Source organism: Amblyomma maculatum, chromosome 2, assembly GCF_055883805.1.
Source record: "Amblyomma maculatum isolate TAMU_Amacu chromosome 2, ASM5588380v1, whole genome shotgun sequence".
In the NCBI taxonomy this organism is placed as follows: domain Eukaryota; kingdom Metazoa; phylum Arthropoda; class Arachnida; order Ixodida; family Ixodidae; genus Amblyomma; species Amblyomma maculatum.
The window spans coordinates 97686806-97705318 of NC_139345.1; the positions used below are offsets into that span (position 1 = coordinate 97686806).

The 18513-nt window shown below is 45.6% G+C and overlaps 1 protein-coding gene across 1 annotated transcript in view; it reads left to right on the forward strand.

Moving 5' to 3' along the window:
- Positions 1-18513, forward strand: part of IA-2 (tyrosine phosphatase IA-2) — a 419415-nt gene that overhangs the window by 322349 nt on the left and 78553 nt on the right. The gene's annotated exons all lie outside the window — the stretch shown is intronic.

Consider the following 18513-nt stretch of genomic DNA (forward strand, 5'->3'; position numbering starts at 1 on the left):
ACAGCGCCCACTCCACTTACCCACCTTTAAAAACACCCGTTGCAATCGACCACGTGGTTTAGTCGGGTGATTATTGCATATAATGGGAGGAATGTATCTCGGTTCGAATTCCTATGAGCGAAGCGGTATGACGGCACCCAGAAAGCTACACAAAGAACGGTTGCGTCCCAATTTTGACACGAAGAGATTAAATCTGGCACCGCATGAAGAGCTGGTAGTGATGCTTCAGTTAACAAAGAAAGAAGTAGGGGAGAGGGGGGAGTAGTGCTGCCATGGGTGTATCGGTTGTGCATGCCGTTTTTCCACTCGCCATTTCGGTGGCTGGCCAATGGCTGGCGTGATTCTTGGTATGGCAACTTTACGTGAGCGAGTTATGGCAGATGTTAAATGAACAGGGAGGTTACGAAACACTATACACTTTCGTCCCCTATTCACTTTATACAAAATTACCACAGTTATTTTTTACTTCTGACATCCCGCCACGTGACCTCCTTTGCCACTAATTTCGATTGCATGTTTTTTATTGCATTAGATATAAAGGCTTTCGCCTTAAAATAAATGCATTCCGGCAACCACATTTTTGTTTTTCTGCGGGAAAGAGTGCTTCACCGCAGTAAGGTGCTGTCTGCGTCGGTGCACGCTTTACAGGCACCAACACTGCTTACGGCATCTGGCAGCTACAGGTTGCCTGGGCCGATTTCCCGAGCTGCCAAATATCGCCAGCAATTTTAGGGCCTGTAAACATGCACTGCTTTAGTCAGAGCAGTACCACGGGTAAGCTAGCCCTAAATATGAGGCAGAGAAAATGTGATTACGTATATAATGAGCATGTAATTGTATATAGGGTGTTAGTCAATGCCATGAAAATAAAAAGTTCAACCTGCCGTGTGAGATAAATTACTGGGCGAGAGATGACGTCTGGATCGAAAGATAGTTTCCAAGCTTACCAAAATATTAGGGTTTCTTAATGGCTCTCGCGTACTCTCTATCAGCCCGCGCACAAGCTACTGACAAAACTGAAGCGAACGCGCGGCGACAGCTACTGACAGATATACCTACTCGCACCCGCTTCTACTCTCGAGAACACACCTAGATAGATTTACAAATACACTAATGCGCAAACTCTGCCCGCAACTATGTATGCTATCACACTCCATTTTGGAATGTCGACAACTACCCTTTACACATACAACATTGACCACAACTGAGCAGTGAGAAGCACAATTGCACAACTTGGAAGCAGCTGCTCTAGGGAAGACCGTCAGCTGGCTTGCCGCGACTGCTAGGAAACATCAATCCTAGGCTTATATGATAAAGCTGCGAAAACACGTCTAACGTCCGCCCTCCTCCGGAATACCTAGATGGCAATGAAAACCTGCTGCTGGAGGTCATTTCAAAGGCAGCAGAACTGGCCATGGTTGCCGATTATCTATGGGGATAGCAGTTCCAATTCCAATGTCAGATAAACGACCAACAGCAGATTAAAATAATTTGTTTTCTATTGGGGTGTACATCGCAGCAGCTTTTGAGGGCAAAATGAATTTTATTCATTAGTGTCGGATGAACATTTTGTAAACAGACGAATCACGAATAAATATATGTTAATCCAGATTTCTCTGATCTAAAGGACTGTTTCTAACTTGAACAGAGTGAGTGAGCATAGCGGCACATGCTGCATAAATTTCGGCCATATAAAGAATTTCAACCCTAAAAAGCCTTAATAAGCAAGATGTTTCTCTTCCGTTTCACAGCTTCTAGATGTCAGGAGTGTCGCAAACAGCACCTCCTGTCTGCATGCCTTCTGCGAGCCTGATTAGCACATGGAAAAAGATTCGTTAGGCAATCGATTCTTCCGCTGTCTCCGTTTTCTTGTTATTTTTTTGTTTTGTTTCTGTTTCGCAGAGGTCGAAGTCGTTTTGCATTGCTCTCGTCTTACATCTCTCTCAGTTAAATTAACACGCTGCCGTTGACGTTTACATTCCTTCTAAAGCACCCGCTTCAAGTTCCAGCGTAGAAAGAGCTACACATAAGTTCTTTTTTTTTTCTGTTTCTTGTCAATTCCCTTCGTACTTTCCCTGTGGTCCGATCGCGGGCTTCTCTCTTTCTCTCGAACCTCCCGTGCTCGTTTCGGGTTCGTCACGAGCCTCCGCCGCTCTGGTGGCCATAATTGAAAATCGATGGACCCTCTGGCCGGCCTCGACTGCGGTCATCGTTTCTCTTCCCCTGTTCCCCTCACAGAGGCGTTATTAGGGACAACGCTCCATCCTGTATGCCTGCCTCCTTGACTGGGGCCGCTGTTCCCAATCGGTGTCTGCCGGCGCTTTCTTGGCCTAAATTGGCGCATTCCGGCATCATCGCTCTCCCCCTATCACCCTCTTGCTCCTCTTCCCGGCACAACGAACTTTGTTCGTCTGTGACATGGCCAGCGCCACGTACGGCCCATATCCGACAGGCAGCAGATGCTTCGAGAGCGTGCTCGTCACAGGCTTCCACATTGCTACCGTATTCCCACTGAAGCCCTACCCCACATTCCCTCCCCATTCAGCAATCACGGCGTCAAGACTAGGAAATGAACTTCAGGATGTCCGCCCTTTCTCCCGCCTCATCTCACTCAGTGGATCAGGGCACATGGCCAAATGATCCCACGAAGAATGTCGCGCGTTTATTTCCCGGCTGCACCAGCTGCATTTCTATGGAAACAAAATTTTTAAATATACCCCTATGCTGACATTTCAACACCGTGGAGCTCAGTTCCAATTGAAAAACTGAGGAATAGATTCAGGTAGCTGTAACATTGTATTCCATACTAAACTTTAAATTTGCAGTTGTGATTTCTCACGTATCTAAATTTTTACACCTCATTTGTTGATATTGAAAATAACGCAATGAGTGCACACTGAAAATCCCGGCGCAGTCGATCTAGATTCTGCGCTCCGAACCGAAATGGACTTGTCGGCTTAAAAAAATAAAAAAAAAACGTAATTGTGTGGACACATCGTCCGCTACTATTATTATTTGTGGCGTACAATTTTCGACGAAACATGCGCGGAAGCTACATAGAATATTTCGTGACTGCTCACTGTGCAGAATAAAGCATAGATGTTGACAGCCTTTAGCCGCCAGAAAACACTAGCAGTTAGATGCTATATCTTCATCAACTGAGCTTCAAGTCTGTATGAGTGCTCCAAACCATTTGATTATCTGCTGTACTTCGTATAAAGGCTGTTTTTCCGTCATGGTTGTTTTCCAGAATTCCTGAAAACTCAACAGCCGTTCTCCTCTTGCGAGTTGTTGACTGTCCTTTTTTTTTTAAGCTTACATGTACGATAATCGCTTCGCATTTCATCGCCATTCTTCTTCTGTAATTATTTCCCTTATGCGCTAGAAAGTGGTATGCCTCCTGATTCATTGCTCCGTAAAAAAACAAAACATTCTGTTTGTGAGCTCGTCACACCGCGCACTGCAAAAATAAACGGATACGCGAAGAAACGAAGTGCGCCGCGTGCATGCAGCGGTGCAAAGCGCGCACAAATGGGCTTTTGAGAAAACCTGTTTCATCTCCGCTGGATCGCGAGCGACGCCTCCCGCGTGCAACGCACCATAAAGCTTGCCCACCCACTCGCCCCCAAAGCACCGACAAGGATCCGCGGTAAAACAAAAGAGAAACGTGTATCAAGGAGCGCGTGCGGTCGGAAAAGAAATACGGACGGCGTTGCAAGAGAAAAGGGAGAGGAGGACGGGTGCCGAGCGGGCTGTGAATAAGGAAAATTTTGTTACCAGGGACAGGCATATACTTTTGTGAGTGGAGGAGGCGAGGCGGTGAAAATGTGTATTCACGAGGAAGAGCGAGAGAAAGCGCGAACAAAAAAAGAAAAAGGAAAGAGTAAAATAATGGAATAAAGGGCCGGTAAACAAATTTCATATCGTGCATTACACAATGCCTACTAGCGTGTGGCAGCGAGTCCTGAGAGAGCCCTCTCGCGAGCGCATGGTTCCTTACAATTCGGAGACCGCGGCGCTCGGATCGTCGTTGTTTTTTGTTGTCTCTCGGCGCACTTCCTCTCTTGCTCCTCTGTTTTCCTTAGCGGAGTGTAAAGGAGGAGCAGAAGCAGTGGCAGCAGCTTTACTCATTTTTCCACTTCCCGCTTTTCGGCACGTCGCGAAACCCGTTTCTCGCGCAGGAAGCACGCAAACGCTAGCGGTTGCCATTTCCTCTCTCTGGGACGATTCGTTTTCCCCCGGAAAGAGAATCAACGCAAACGGTTTTTCTCGAATGTAAATTACGCGTTTTGACGCGGCGGTGGCGCCGACGAGGCAACCGCAACCTATCATTTCTCATTTTGTTTACTTTGTCTCGCCGCGTTCGCCCACCAAGCGGGACCCCCAGTGTTGGCGCGCGCTGTGGTCTTGGAAGCCAGTCCCCAACGTAAAAGGAATAGGGGAAATCGGCTAGGGAGGCAGAAAGGTCTAGCGTCCCAGCCTAGTTTAATTTCTCGGCCTTAGCCTGCAAGCACATCCATGCTCTGGAAAGGAACCGAACCACAATGTCTTCAATGTGTGGGGTTTATAGTTAATCTGATTACGACCTGCTTGCCTGTAAAACGATTTCAGCTCTTGTACACTTAGAGCGCCCATGTTCAGGACCTCTTGATAGCTATGTGAGCATTAGTCATACAACATGCAGGCTGTTGCGTCGATTTCTTTCCTATCGTATATTCGACATGTTCCAGGGTGCCTGCTCGAAAATAAAACAGACAATTTGTTTTCGCTCTTATATATAATCTTCATATTTCATATATTTCTTCTAACAACGGAAACCTTTGTAGTAACAGCAGTCTACAGTGTAATATTGCTCCCTCTTATTACGTAACGACTGAACAACAAAGCAATAGAATATTACTGCAGAAATATGCAACATTAGTACAGAAAGATAAGGCGTTACCACAAATGGCCAAATATTTTTTTCGTATTTGGGTACAATTTTGTCGTTTTTTCTACTTTTTATTGACAACTTGCTTTGTAACGTATGCACATATGAGCCAATCATGCTTTATGTGCGTATAAATTAACGATTGTTCTTTGATACCCTCCAATTTCGACAGCAGCACTTCTTATTATAGTCGCTGCGAAAACTGAGAAAATATTAGTGCAGAAACATGGAATCAGGAATGTACGTTTATGTAGTGTTCGATTCATGTCACGTAAAAAAAAAAAAGATATGAGATAAAGAGCCGAGCGATTCGGGCCAGCAAAATTTCCGTACAACAGGACTCTCGCTTTCTTCGCAAATTATCTGATAGGTGTACGAGGCCCCTAGTTGGGGTGCTCGCAAAATAGGGCACCTTCGTTTTTTAATTTTAACTTCGTACTTATTTATCTGTGCTGAAACAAAACATTAGACATCCAAACCCGTGGCACGCTTTCTTATTTTACCAATGCTATTGCTATAAGAATGGCAGTACGGTAAATAAATAATCAGCTCTAATCGACATCGAAAAGCACCACAAAGGATCGAGAATTCACCAATAGAAGCACCAGAGGGAAACTATAGGAGGTTGTAATGACGTCACGAGCATCATTTTGTGGTGCAGAGTACAGCTTCATCAGTGCAAATTGGAACAGGTTGCCATATGGCGATTAGCTATGACTTCCGCCTTTCACTGTGCTACATGCATTGCAAAATGGTGGTCACTATGACGCAGGTACATATTCCCTATAGCTGCTGACTCCATCTTAGCCATCTAAAAGTGACACCAAAAATACTTGCTCTGTTGTTTTGTTTCATTCTCTTTCTCTCTCACTCTCTCTTGAGTGCTAATATGTACTACCACTTAGGCCCCTTATCATCGATACGTGCGAGAGACGTTCAATAAATTCTGCATCAAATGTAGCAATTTTATTTCCATCAGATAGAATCGAATGATTTCTAATTTTGGGGTGAAAGTTTGGAATAATCTTCTATGACGGCTTTCATTCACTGATGCCCACCGGTGGAAAAAATGCTTCGCCATCAACGACGACCATACGGAAGCAACATGTGTTTCTTGGGGGGGAAGATCCTGGCCCTACGGGGCTGGGACGGTAGGTCAACGCCGCTTGCGGCGGGGGCTAGCCAGTCACCGAAATTTATCTGTTGTAGGCAATCATTGCACCCGCCACCGCTTCGATGGTGGACGACGGCTGTTGTTGCGGCGCGTGTCTTTCTCTCTCTTTTTTCCTTTCTTCTCTATTTTTTCTTCTCTTCTGTCCGCATGAAGCAGCGAAGGTGGCTCAGCTACAGAGCCAGTAGCAGGCCAGTGTATTTTCTTTTCCTTCTTCTTTCAGCCACAACAACAACAACAACAACGTGTGTTTCTTGGAAAAATAAATTTTGGGGCTTCATTTTGTTTTATGCAATACAGCGTCTTTCCTTTTCATCATTTATAAAAGGCATATTGCCCAGGAGACATACCTCGGCGAGCATATTACTTAAAGTGACCAGCTTCAATAAAGCGGTGCTCCTTGGCTGGTGCATGTCACGAAGTTCGATCCTGCGCAAAAATTGGTGGCCACCGACTAAGTCTATAATTGATTGCTCTTCTGGGTGGGCCACCGGTGGATGATATATATCTGCTAGGTCGCTACCTCGAGAATTCGCGAGACCTCTTTTGATCGAGCTTCACAAGGGAGGAGGAACTGAATAATTTGATTGCACTGAGTCTGCAGAAGAAAAACGGCAAATATGGACGTCTTTGGACTAAATAAAGCGTCCGCTTTTGTGGAGACTCGGGGATTGAATATTGGGTGCGTTTGCTGTATTTGTAAACTTTCCATTAGAATGTTTAGGATTATTCGATTAACATATATTTGCTTTATTACTGTGTTTACTCTACTCTAATAATAAATAATTCTACTTAAGATAACAAAGAATCATGGTCGTTGAGGTCCATTCATGTATGCAGTCGGGCGTGGTGGACCGCGGCGAATTTATCTCTCCTCGAGCTTGCTTTTTCTGTTAATCTTCTTGTTGGCTCAGCGAAAGCCTTTATATATAAGGGTTTCACAAATATTTCACCAATAGAATGTTTCTCTATAACTTTTTAAAGTATTTGGCTATACAGATGCTACAAATAGCAATATGTACCCACAAGCTGCATGGTTAAGGTGCCGTGCCAGCGCCAACAACAAAGGAGCGCGTAGTGATCACAAAGTTACGTGAAATTGGAGATGATGTAAGCTTGTCCAGATTACGTAAAACTGCAAAGACGGCTTTTCTAGTTATATTTCAAGAGAGAACCAAAATCCGCATGCGCACATTCACCGAGGTGCACATATAGGCAAAACCCCAAACACTAATATGTGCGTACGCAGACTTGAGAGCGCTCACGTCGCTAAATTGTTCCGCAGCGATAACAAAAACGTGAATAGAGGCTTGTTTAACCCCTATTAGCCACATTTCTTAAAGGAATCGTATCATACACCACTATACAGCTTCACCAGCGCAAAATGAGGACTCTCGTGTTCATCGTATCGAGACTCACAAATGCGTGAAGCTTCAGCAATAAGGGAGTATAACGCGAGACGTGGAACTGGCTGCGCCAACGGCAACAGCTTCGAGGGAAGGGAGCAAAGGTCGCGCCACGGACCTCTTAGCACAAGCCAGCCTTGGCAGAGGCATCACGCTGACGTGTCACTAGTACGGAGGGGCTCGGAGATAAATGCTCGCGCAGGCACCCCTCCCTGCCGTTTCGGAATCGGCCAAATTGTTGCCGCTGGCGGCGAACGCCCATTTGTCAGGCTTCGATGGTGAAGGAAGGGGAAAGTTGGCCGGCTCCCTGACAGTAATCAGAACCGCGAGTTCGCTCTCTGGGCGCCTTCCTCGGTGCTCTTTTGCTGGCGGCACCTTCGCACTTTTTTCGCTCGCTGGCTGTATCAGTGCGCGCCACAAACTCATCTGTATCCGCCCGCCTGTCCTACTCGCGTTTGTTGCCTGATCTAATAGGGTGTCTATTTCATGCCTTATAGTGTATTTAGTTTATTCTGGCAGTCATGAAGTGCGTCGGTGGAGTTCGCTGTGATGACGAGGAGCAAGGTTTGTCGTTTTGTTCAACTTTGGCTGGACCCTCTTCAAGCAGTCTACGTTCGTACCAATGCTGCGTTACGCAAAGCGCCAAAAAGAAACTTGAGATAGGGCAGCGAATAGATTTGGCTGAGCTTTTATTTTATTCGGTGCACTTGGGAAGACAATCGATTTGGCAGCAGCTTGCCTAGAGTCTCCTATGCCATCGTAATAATTAGTTGCTCGTGCATGTGTCATCAGAGTAGGGAAGGTCACTCCCTCGAAGAATTTTATTTCATCTTAGCCATGGGCGTGTATTGCTTGAGAGTCAATGGTACAATGCACAGTTTGCAATTACAGGTGGCCCGCTTGTATATTTTCAGCTGTGCATGAAAATATGACCCCAAGTTATATATTTGTTATATAGCTAGCCTGCTATAAAATTTCGACTGCGGTTGTATGTACGCTTCCCGAACATAAGGCAAACCTTACGGCTGTTTTTGGAGGATGCGTCACTGAATTCATAATACAAAATCAAATTACAGCTTCACAGGACTCCTTTCAAGGGTAGTTGTGAGAGTGCCGCCTTTCGGTACAGCACGATGTCGTGCCGCTGTCATGTTCATGGGTGAGTTCTTAATGTTAGTGCCTCGATCTAGGCTATCATACGCAGTCCGGATATAAAACTCCTCGCAGAACTCTCATAACCAAATCTGTTAATAGAGTATATTGTTGCTGGGCCTAAATGTATATGCTACTTTGCCCAACGTTTCCGGCTTCTGTCGTAATATGTATTTATTTATTTACGACATACTGCCGGCAGGAGGGGGCAGAACAAGACATAGGAACAAAAACGGACAGCAGAAAAGGCATTACATAACAGCATTATGACGAAATTTGCATAATTCAAAGCTTTACTTTCGAAAGTTAGGTAATGACATTCAGCTAGCGATAACGAAAGCGTCTGTGATGCCGCACTCAGTACTCCGCGCCAATATTTAGTTCTTTGTATCCGAAAAAGCCTGAATTCATTGCGACTTTCGATAACTTATCTTTCGCCACGTTTCTCGCTATCTCCAACCTCTGTTTTAAAAACAGTGGATATGAAATAAACTTTGTTAGCAGAACTTTTTCCGGAGCACAAGATACCTTTTGTTCACTTCGCAGAGTAACCCAACCTAAAGTGCAAAAGACGAAACTATGTGCTCTTTGTTTTTTTTTTTTTTTTTTTTCTTTACGGTTCGCTTCCTCGTGCCCATCCCTAAGCGCACGCGTCAGGCCGTTGTAAATCATTGCGCTCGACGGGTCAACACGCTGCCGGCCCCGCGGGCCCTGCGGGCAGCGGTTACGAGATTGCGTGGATCGGGTTTGTTTAGACAAGCAGCCGAGGAAACGCATTAAATAGTTAGCATAAGCGGTTGGGGCCGTGTAGCGGCGGCGATGTGAACCGTGTTTGATTGAGGCGCTGCTTTGCGTGCCCTGTGCTTGTCTGCTCACGGAAAGCCGTGTGAATGGCTGTTTTACAAGGGCGTACATCGATAGCGGCCTTTTGCGAGTCGAAGCCAGAGTGTACCATAGCCGCACTTCGTTTTAAAGGCTTCTTTTTAAAGCATGTTTTACAAACTAAGGATGCGCGTCCTTTTTGTGCATCGCATTACTTCACCGTACGCCTTTGAGCGGTTCGCAGTAAGGTCTTCAAACTAGTTCGTTTTCATCGTTGCTCTTGAAACTGGGTACGTTAGCGTTGCAGCCGTCGGGAATAAACTTTGAAGCCTTTAAACGTAGAGTGGGAAGATTCAATGCGAACATAGCTCAATAGGTTGACTTTATCTGATCTTTTTTATGATTAGAATGAGGTGAAGCCAGAAGGAAGTCTTTCTGGTTTTAGACGTTTCGTCTAGCCTCAGAATTCAGACGACGCGTCTGCGACAGCTTTCCATTGCAAAGCTCAAAGGCTGACAGGTTTTTGAAGAAAAACTGCGTATTGGTAATACAGAACGATAAGCGGTGGCGCCCTCCCAGCTTGGGTGTCACTTTAGGACGTGAAACATAGACTAGGGATGCGACAAACCTGGAGTTGTAAAAAAATACTATATATATATATATATATATATATATATATATATATATATATATATATATATATATATATATATATATATATATATATATATATATATACCGGGTGTCCCAGCTAACTTGAACCAAGGGTTACAAAATAATATATTTGAGGCAGGTCAGTGAAACCGATTGCATACAACTGCCAGCCTGTTTGCGCACTACAGACAATTTTTTGTTTTGCAATTACTTAATCAGCTAATTATGTTAATTTCTCTAATTTATTAAATATCAACTTTAGACCAAAAATGTGAATTGGAAAGTTGTAGAGCACCTTCAGAAACCCCCATTTCATTAATTGCGACAAAGAAAGTCTCACGTGTATCTTTTTTTCCGGGCTCAGAAGAAAGCCCGCGAAATGCAAATAATACCACGTGACTAGCGCATTTGTGCGCCGCGATTGTGGTGCTCTCAGTCGTGGTTTGATCGAACGAAATCAGCTGCGGCCGTGACCCGATGGTCCCGTTGCAGCGGCAGGCAGAAATGTGGCGGTGGTTCGAGCGAGCTCGAGCTCGCCCGTCGCCACCGCGATTTTGGCCAGGCCTGCGCACCGCAGCAGCCTGCATCACGACAGGCGGATGGCGATAAAGAACCGGCAAATGAAGGTGCAGCGCTAATTTTAGTCGAGCACATGATGTCATCTCGCCTCTTTACCCAAGCCTGTATACGCAGATTCAATGGCTGATACCTTACCGCTCATCCGTTTGTCGTGACGTTCGCTAATGGGAGAGAAGGAGGCCTTGTTAGAATCTCGGTGGTGTCGGCTCGCCGCTCTCGCTGCTACGGCACCGTCACGTGGGCCTGCTGTCTGACGCGGGCGAAGAAGCCATCGCAGGTATATCGGCCTGCCGCTTTAATGGAGCCAAGAAGACACGGCCGCAGCTAATTTCGTTCGCTCAAACCACGACTGAGAGCACCACAATCGCGGCGCACAAATACACTAGTCACGTGGTATTATTTGTATTTCGCGGGCTTTCTTTTTATCCCGGAAAAAATATACACGTGAGACTTTCTTTTTCGCAATTAATGAAATGGGGGTTTCTGAAGGTGCTCTACAACTTTCCAATTCACATTTTTGGTCCAAAGTTGATATTTAATAAATTAGAGAAATTAACATAATTAGCTAATTAAGTAATTGCAAAACAAAAAATTGCCTGTAGTGCGCGAACAGGCTGGCAGTTGTATGCAATTGGTTTCACTGACCCACCTCAAATATATTATTTTGTAACCCTTGGTTCAAGTTAGCTGGGACACCCGGTATATATATATATATATATATATATATATATATATATATATATATATATATATATATATATATATATATATATATATATATATATATATATATATATGCAATTGCAGTTGTATGCAGTTGGTTTCACTGACCCACCTCAAATATATTATTTTGTAACCCTTGGTTCAAGTTAGCTGGGACACCCGGTATATATATATATATCAGCGGATCGCAGATGACCTGATCTGTACCTCTTTTTTTCTTTTGGCTATACGCGATGTTGTAATCAATATGCACTTTTTGCCTCATTGAATGTGCAGCATGGCGTGCGTCAGTATTGCGCTTTGTCAATTGCAAATCTAGAATAACAGGCTCCACAGGTGTCAGCTGCGTAAAAGAGGCCATACGGGTGTTATCCTTACCCAAATATTAGCGCGTAATTTATGTCTACATCGAGAAGGTTCTGCAATGCAAGGTGCCACAGATAGCGCAAGAGGCAACTTTATAAATTACTGGTTCAGGTTCTGCAATTCAAGATGCCGCAGGTAGCGCAAAGCGCAACTTTATAAATTACTGATTTCTCCTGACAGAGAAACAAAGAGCAAGAATTGCTGGAGGTCACATAAAACATACTGAAGTATTTATAGTTCGCATTAACATCAATAAATGTGGTAAAACGTTATCGAAAACTTTGCAACGTTGAGAAAAGTGGCAGAACGAGTCACGACGAAGCAATTTGTAAACCTTTAGTTTTGTTCTGAAAGCTTTTTTTATTGCTTATATATTTTTGCGCTCTAAGCAAGAAACTTCGAAATCTTCCGCACATGTGTAACTAATACTGCTGTGCGCACTCTTCGAGGCAATGGCCACGACTAGTACTGAAAGACCACCGAGCATTTCTGGTCAACTTACGAGCTACTCGCCCTAATATTTCAAATTTTGATAACTTTTGTAGGCGCCTCGGACGACTCAAAATAAAACCACTTTTGCAAATACTATGCTATTTCTGCCTTTCGCTGAAGCTCAGTGTTATTCTAAGCTATTATTAATCATGTCTCACGTTATTTTTAATCTTCAAAGCAGCACAACTATGCTGCACCATGATGCGCTCCGGAGTAGCCTCGCAGAATCAAATTCCTTTGCGGGGAATTGAAATCTCGAAATACCTAGGTGACCGCCAGTTTCAAACCGACAAGATGATGTAGCTTTTAAGTAGTTAGCTAGCGCTAGATGCTAAGCATCGCTCTGTTTGCTGCTTACTGGTGCGGGCTCCTTGTCCAGCAGTTCTTTCCCATATTTCTAGTCTCATTTTTTTGGTCGATGAGGAGCCTTCTACCCGGCCAGCTGCTAGCAGCATGTGTAGATTATTAACTATAGGGCAGCTCGTAATAGTATATGTTTATTATATGAAGAATGCGATAAAGAGTAAATACGTTATTGTTCATTACACAGATAGCACCAGGTAAAAAGATCTTATTTATACATCAAATGCAAAAAAAGTAAATAAAAGAGTGGCTCGTCGTAAATATTAAAAAAGATTGTCCAGGCTTCATTCAGATTGCTCAGCTTCCTACTCCTACATCGGTGCGACACCCACTTGGGTTGACGGCCAGGAACTATTTCACCAGCATGCGTAAATTATTCAGGTCGTACCGTCATGCGTCGGCGGCGCGCAAAGTCTAAACAGCCGTTGTGCGTTCAGTATGCACGTATACGAGAGGACATCCATGACTGTTGCCAAGTATAGGACGATAAGAATTGTCTGTAACAAAACAGGCCGCACGCCCTGGCTAGCCCTAGTAGTAAAGAAAGAAAGAGGAAAGAGAGAGGGGAGGCGCAGTGACACGAGAGGCAGAGAACATTGGGCCTTCATGCGTATGCAGGCTTCAACATCGTGTCGGTGCGGTGCACATCCGCGCCTCAGAGCAGCGTGAGAGAGCTAACAGGATGCGCGCGCACCAACATTCGAGCGTTGTGAACACATTCGCGTTAACACGCGCCGAGCCAAACTCACCTTCGGCCGCTGTCCAAACGCCGAGCATTCGTTTGCTATGGCTGCAGGGTGCATTGCGGGCGGAACACTGGAAAATTGGATCGAGCTTTTTACCTCTAGCTGTTTATCTTAGAAAAAGAAAGATGTCGAACGGGTTGGGGAAGAGACACAGAAATGGCTGTAATGCTTCGTGTGCATACGATGGGCGAACGGTATAAACACTATGCGTGCGATTCCAGCACGATCCGCATTGCTTATTTACGTTTTGTACCTATCCCTGGAGGCCCACACACAAGTGCAAAGGCCAACGGATACAAACACGCCAATATGAATGTACTCTTAGGCTTTTCCTCTGTACCTTCTTTCTTCTCGCACAAGGGCGGTGTCCAGAGGAGAGATGTTGCCGCGCGTCATCCTTCAGAGACGGCCTGCTCGGACGGCGCGGCTATCGACAAGACCCGGATGAAAGGGGATTGTAATGGATTTTGAAGTGGCTGCCACCACCGCACACAGCTCGCATGGGGGTACAGCGTGGCCTCACTGTTTGCCGAGTATAAACGGGAAAGTCTTTGCGTGCCTCTACTTTTGACCCTCCTCCAGCACTCCCCCTCCTTTACCCTAAAATCTTCCTCCTTCGCCCCCTCCTTCACCGCCTCGTATTCATACGGGTAATCGAGTTGCCGTACCCGCGGGCATCACGCAACCGGATGGGATGATGCGATCCATAATATTATTTTTTTTTTAATTTGTTTGTTTTGTTCTTGCTGGCGCCCAAAGCGTGGGCCGAGTGTGCGCAGCATCTCGCCGGCATTACTCCTCGAATACCGCGCGTTGCAACCACGCGAACAATACACGAGCTGTAGAGAGCCGGGTAGAACGTTGGGTATTCGCGCTTAGTAGCCCAGACGGCACTCAGTATCTGAGTACGGGTAATATTGTGCTAATGCGCTGTCTCCGCGCTTTCAACGTGCATTGGCGAAGGTACGCTACTGGTTTCACCCTGGAGGGCACCTTTAGCAACGTTGCCTTCAACTACCGACTTAACAGCGATTTTACTACTTGAGTCGGTACGCAGTCATGGAGTACTGTTGCAGCCTGTTCCAGTTATGTTGTTGTAAGAGCACGGAAAGAAATACACGCGTTTGACTCGCGGAAATAAACTGTACAGCTCTCTTGTACTCCGTGGTTGGTGTAGGCGGTGGTCGTCCATTGCAGTCATCGTTCTACAGGCAACTCTCTTTCAAGATCCTGTTGTCGAACTTGCATTCCCTAATCCGTATAGCTCACTATACGTGACTGATAAGGAGTGAGTGTCCAGTGTGGCGTTAGCCGATAGGAATAAGTCTTCTGCAGCAAAGTGCACAATACCGGCAGGGCTACGACGTGTGAGCTATCTGAGCCGAAAGTGGTGTCAGCCAACAATGGGTGGAGTAGAGAGAGCACGAATATTGCTGTGAAGATTTTTGTTTATTTTACTCCGTCACCTCTTACAACCAGGGCATGCAACATCACAAAAAAAAAAAAAATAACGTCATCGCTCCGTTTATCTGCTTTGCTTTCTTGCTATAAAAAACAGCCTCTCTTTAAATGGCTGTGCAAAATATTTAGTAAGCTTAACCTAGAAGCTCTATACACTCTTGCTAGGGCCTCGTCGAGTTCTTAAAAACCGTTTCAGCTTCTCTTCAAAGAGTATCTTCATATTTATGTCGGGTCGTTGTTCGTGTAATGAGGTAGCATACGACTGCTTGCTAATGAGCATATGTGAGGTAATAGAGGTAACAGTTAACAAATTGTTCATTAGGTGAGAAGCACAGTGCATATATGCGAACAAGGGATCGCAAGAAAGGGGAACCGTAGACAGTACCCATTAATGCTGTCTCGTCGTACCCTTAAATACAGAGCTTAAGTTGACCACCAAACATTTTGCTGTAGGCCTACGGCGAGGCATTGCAAGTAACTGCATAAATTGTAGGGAAATCCAAGAGTGACAGTGGAAACGGAGGAGTGGCCCGGGTCTAAAGCATTGTAGTCAGCCCACCAACAATGCCACTTGCCCTGGTACGTCGAACCGAGTCTCAAGGTGTACAAAACAAGAATGAGTAGACCATAAAACGTAAAGTAACATATTCACGGGCGTAGAATGAACATGAAATAAATTAATTCGCCAGTCCTACCAAACAGTTTATACTCCCACGGACCGATAGGCTATGTTGCAGCGTGTTCGACTGGCGAGTTCACTTTTTCATTTTTGTTTCTCGCCGGAGAATTCTAGCGGAAAAACATGGTTTTGTGGCATGAAGGCGCCAGGTATAGGCTTACGTGTAGAACAGTCAAAACGAGATCAGAATCTGCACTATTGTTTCTAATACGATAGCTTTAAATGGTCATTGAAGGCGAAAAGTGTCAGGTGTAAGTGCCTGTTTGAAACATCTACCTGTGAAACAAGAAACAGCAATCCTTTACACAGCGGCTTTTACACAATACTTCCCCTCCTAATCTCCCTTCGACTGCTGGGGTTTAACGTAATAGTGGGCACTTCCCACAATATTATTATACGAAGTAACTTCAATTACATGCAGAGGGGCTGTTCAAGTTTCGAAAATCAGCTTTTCAGTACCCTGCTCTGCATTGGTATGGCCTAACCACCATCGTTTTCTTTAGCTGTCACATGATAATTATTGCTACATTGCAACCGCAGTCCAGCTTTCTCAAAGCAGTGGCTCTCTGGGGCCATCTTTCCAACTAATCTTAATCTAGCCTTATGGAGAATGTAGAACATTAATGATCTCATCTGCCTGCAATGAAGGAATAGAGAGTAGCTTTGTATAAGCGGTTTGCACATGCTTAACCTTAGAACTTATAAAGACATAAAATAGGGGCGAACTACTCCCGTATGTAACGGGAGTATTACCATATCGGTGCAAGGGTATTACGCAGGGTTACAACATGCATCGTTTCTTCAGCGCTTCTTCGGGCAAGTAGAAAAGTGGACGGTGGAAAATACTTGCGAAAACGACTGTGACATTAGCGGCTGTTTCAGCGAGTGGCTTTCACAATTTTGCGGAGCTCGGAAAAGTCAGTATTTCGAGATAAAAATCAAAATGTGCGAAACAAAAAATGAGGCGCGAGCCTCAACACCTCACTTAAAGTCGGCGCTACTACGGACACCTCGGCATTCAGGCGAGCCTCATCAATCATCAGCTGCGGCCGAGAAGCAGGCGTCGTCTTTTCACACGCCACGGTTGAGCATTTTTACGCTTGCTTTCTTTCCGCTTTATATTGGCGCGACTCTGCGTGTGAACGATGGCGCGGTTCGGTAGTGAGAATGGTGTCGAACAGCCTCGAGGTCATATTTCTTTTCGCTCGTTTGTGGTCCAAACTGTTTAGAGAGCTGCCGCTTTAAGTTCGCTCTTCGTGGCGATGTCGGACATACGAATCATTTTGAAATTATTTGTCGCGCGACCTCTGATTCAATAAAGATAAATAAAAATGTTTGGGAAATGACTGCTAAATGAAGATTTTCTGCTCTTTTGTACGCTTGTTTATCTGTTTGTGTTTGTTTGTAGAGGCTGATGCAATTTTGCCAAAGCTCGATGATAACGGCAGTTGGTATATTGACGACGTTATGAAATAATGTCGCTGACTGGGCGTAACGGGAGCAACGGCCTCATTGTGCAAGCAATGCACTTTGGAAGATATTACACAGGGGCCGATGACTAATCTATAAACCTCGGCTCGGCTTTAGTAATGTAAATGAAGACACGGAGTCATGCTTGCGAGGATGACCAGATACCCAGCTAGAATTCGAGACCACAGCCCGTTCGCTACTTTTAATCTGCCGGCAGTATTAAGAATCAACAAGCCGCGAAAACAGCCAAACTTTGCAATCAGGCAGAAGCAAAGAAAGAAAAAAGAAGGCCGCGCACTCTTCGCCCAGATTCCGAAAAGCCGCTGGCTTCTTTCACGTCCTTTCGCGAAAAGGAACCGCGCTGATAGAACGGAGTGGGAATGGGAAATGCAGGGGGGATTCAAGGGTGCAGAACGCAAGTGCCTACGGCGGAGAGACGCGCTTTCCAATTTGCGCCCAAGGCGCGAACTGCGCGCGTGTCCCCCTTCGCCACGCCACTGGCGTTGGCGCGCCGTGGCGGCGTGGCGCGCATGCCTGGCCGATTTCGCGGGATTTGCCCGAATTGCGCGTCTCTCGTGGTGGCTGTGCTTCCTCGGGGATTAGGGCGGGCGCGCCAAGGAAGAAACCGAGCTACCGTGAGCGCTCGCGCGAGCGAGCGCACCCGCATCGTCTTTACCAGAACGTACGACAGCAGTCAGCCGGGCCGTATAAGGCGGCGACTTGGTTTCTTCCTTCTTTTCCCCTTATTCCCTCTCAGTGCGTGGCTAAGGAGTAAAGCCGAGGGTTCCCCTTGAGTGCCAAAACCTGTTCCCTGATTTTCGTGCGTTCCCGCTATTTTGCTTGTTTCAGCATTTGTTTAGCGGAACGACGCCTCGCTGCTGCGTTGTTTTTTGTTGTTGTTGTTGTTTCTGGATCCTCGCGGTCTTTCCTTTAAGCCTAAAGGAACGAGCCTTTTCGGGCACCAGTCTTCCTTGCGACGCTACTCTCCGTGCGCGAGGGCGTGTCAGCGTTCCCGCATAAGACACCGCATACGTGCACGAGGCCGTTTATGAGGCTCACGTCTGTCGTTCAGCGGGACGTGCTGCGGTTCGGATTTCAGGCTCTTGCAGGCAGAGCCGGGTGCTTTCTTTTTTCCTTTGCAGTTTCTCTCCTGTGCCACTAAAGTTTGCAAAGCAGTTTTTGTGTCCGTGAACTCATACAGAGAGGACCACTGAGCAAGGAAGTAACCGAGATGAGGCGTCCTGGAGAGCTGTTCGTTTAAGAACTGCCTTTACTCCCTTCTACGCAGCAAAAAATGTGCACTTAAAAAAATTACGGGTCGCAAATGATTTTGTTTTTTCTTGGAAAGATTATCAATTCAACCATTAAGTGCACAGTTCGGAAGAGAGTAGTTAGCCCTGCATATTGGATTCTGTGAACTCTGGTTTGCGCAAATACTTTAACGAAGATTCGAAGTTTAGGAGAAACGTAGCAGCCACAGCTTTCATTGAATACTCCAC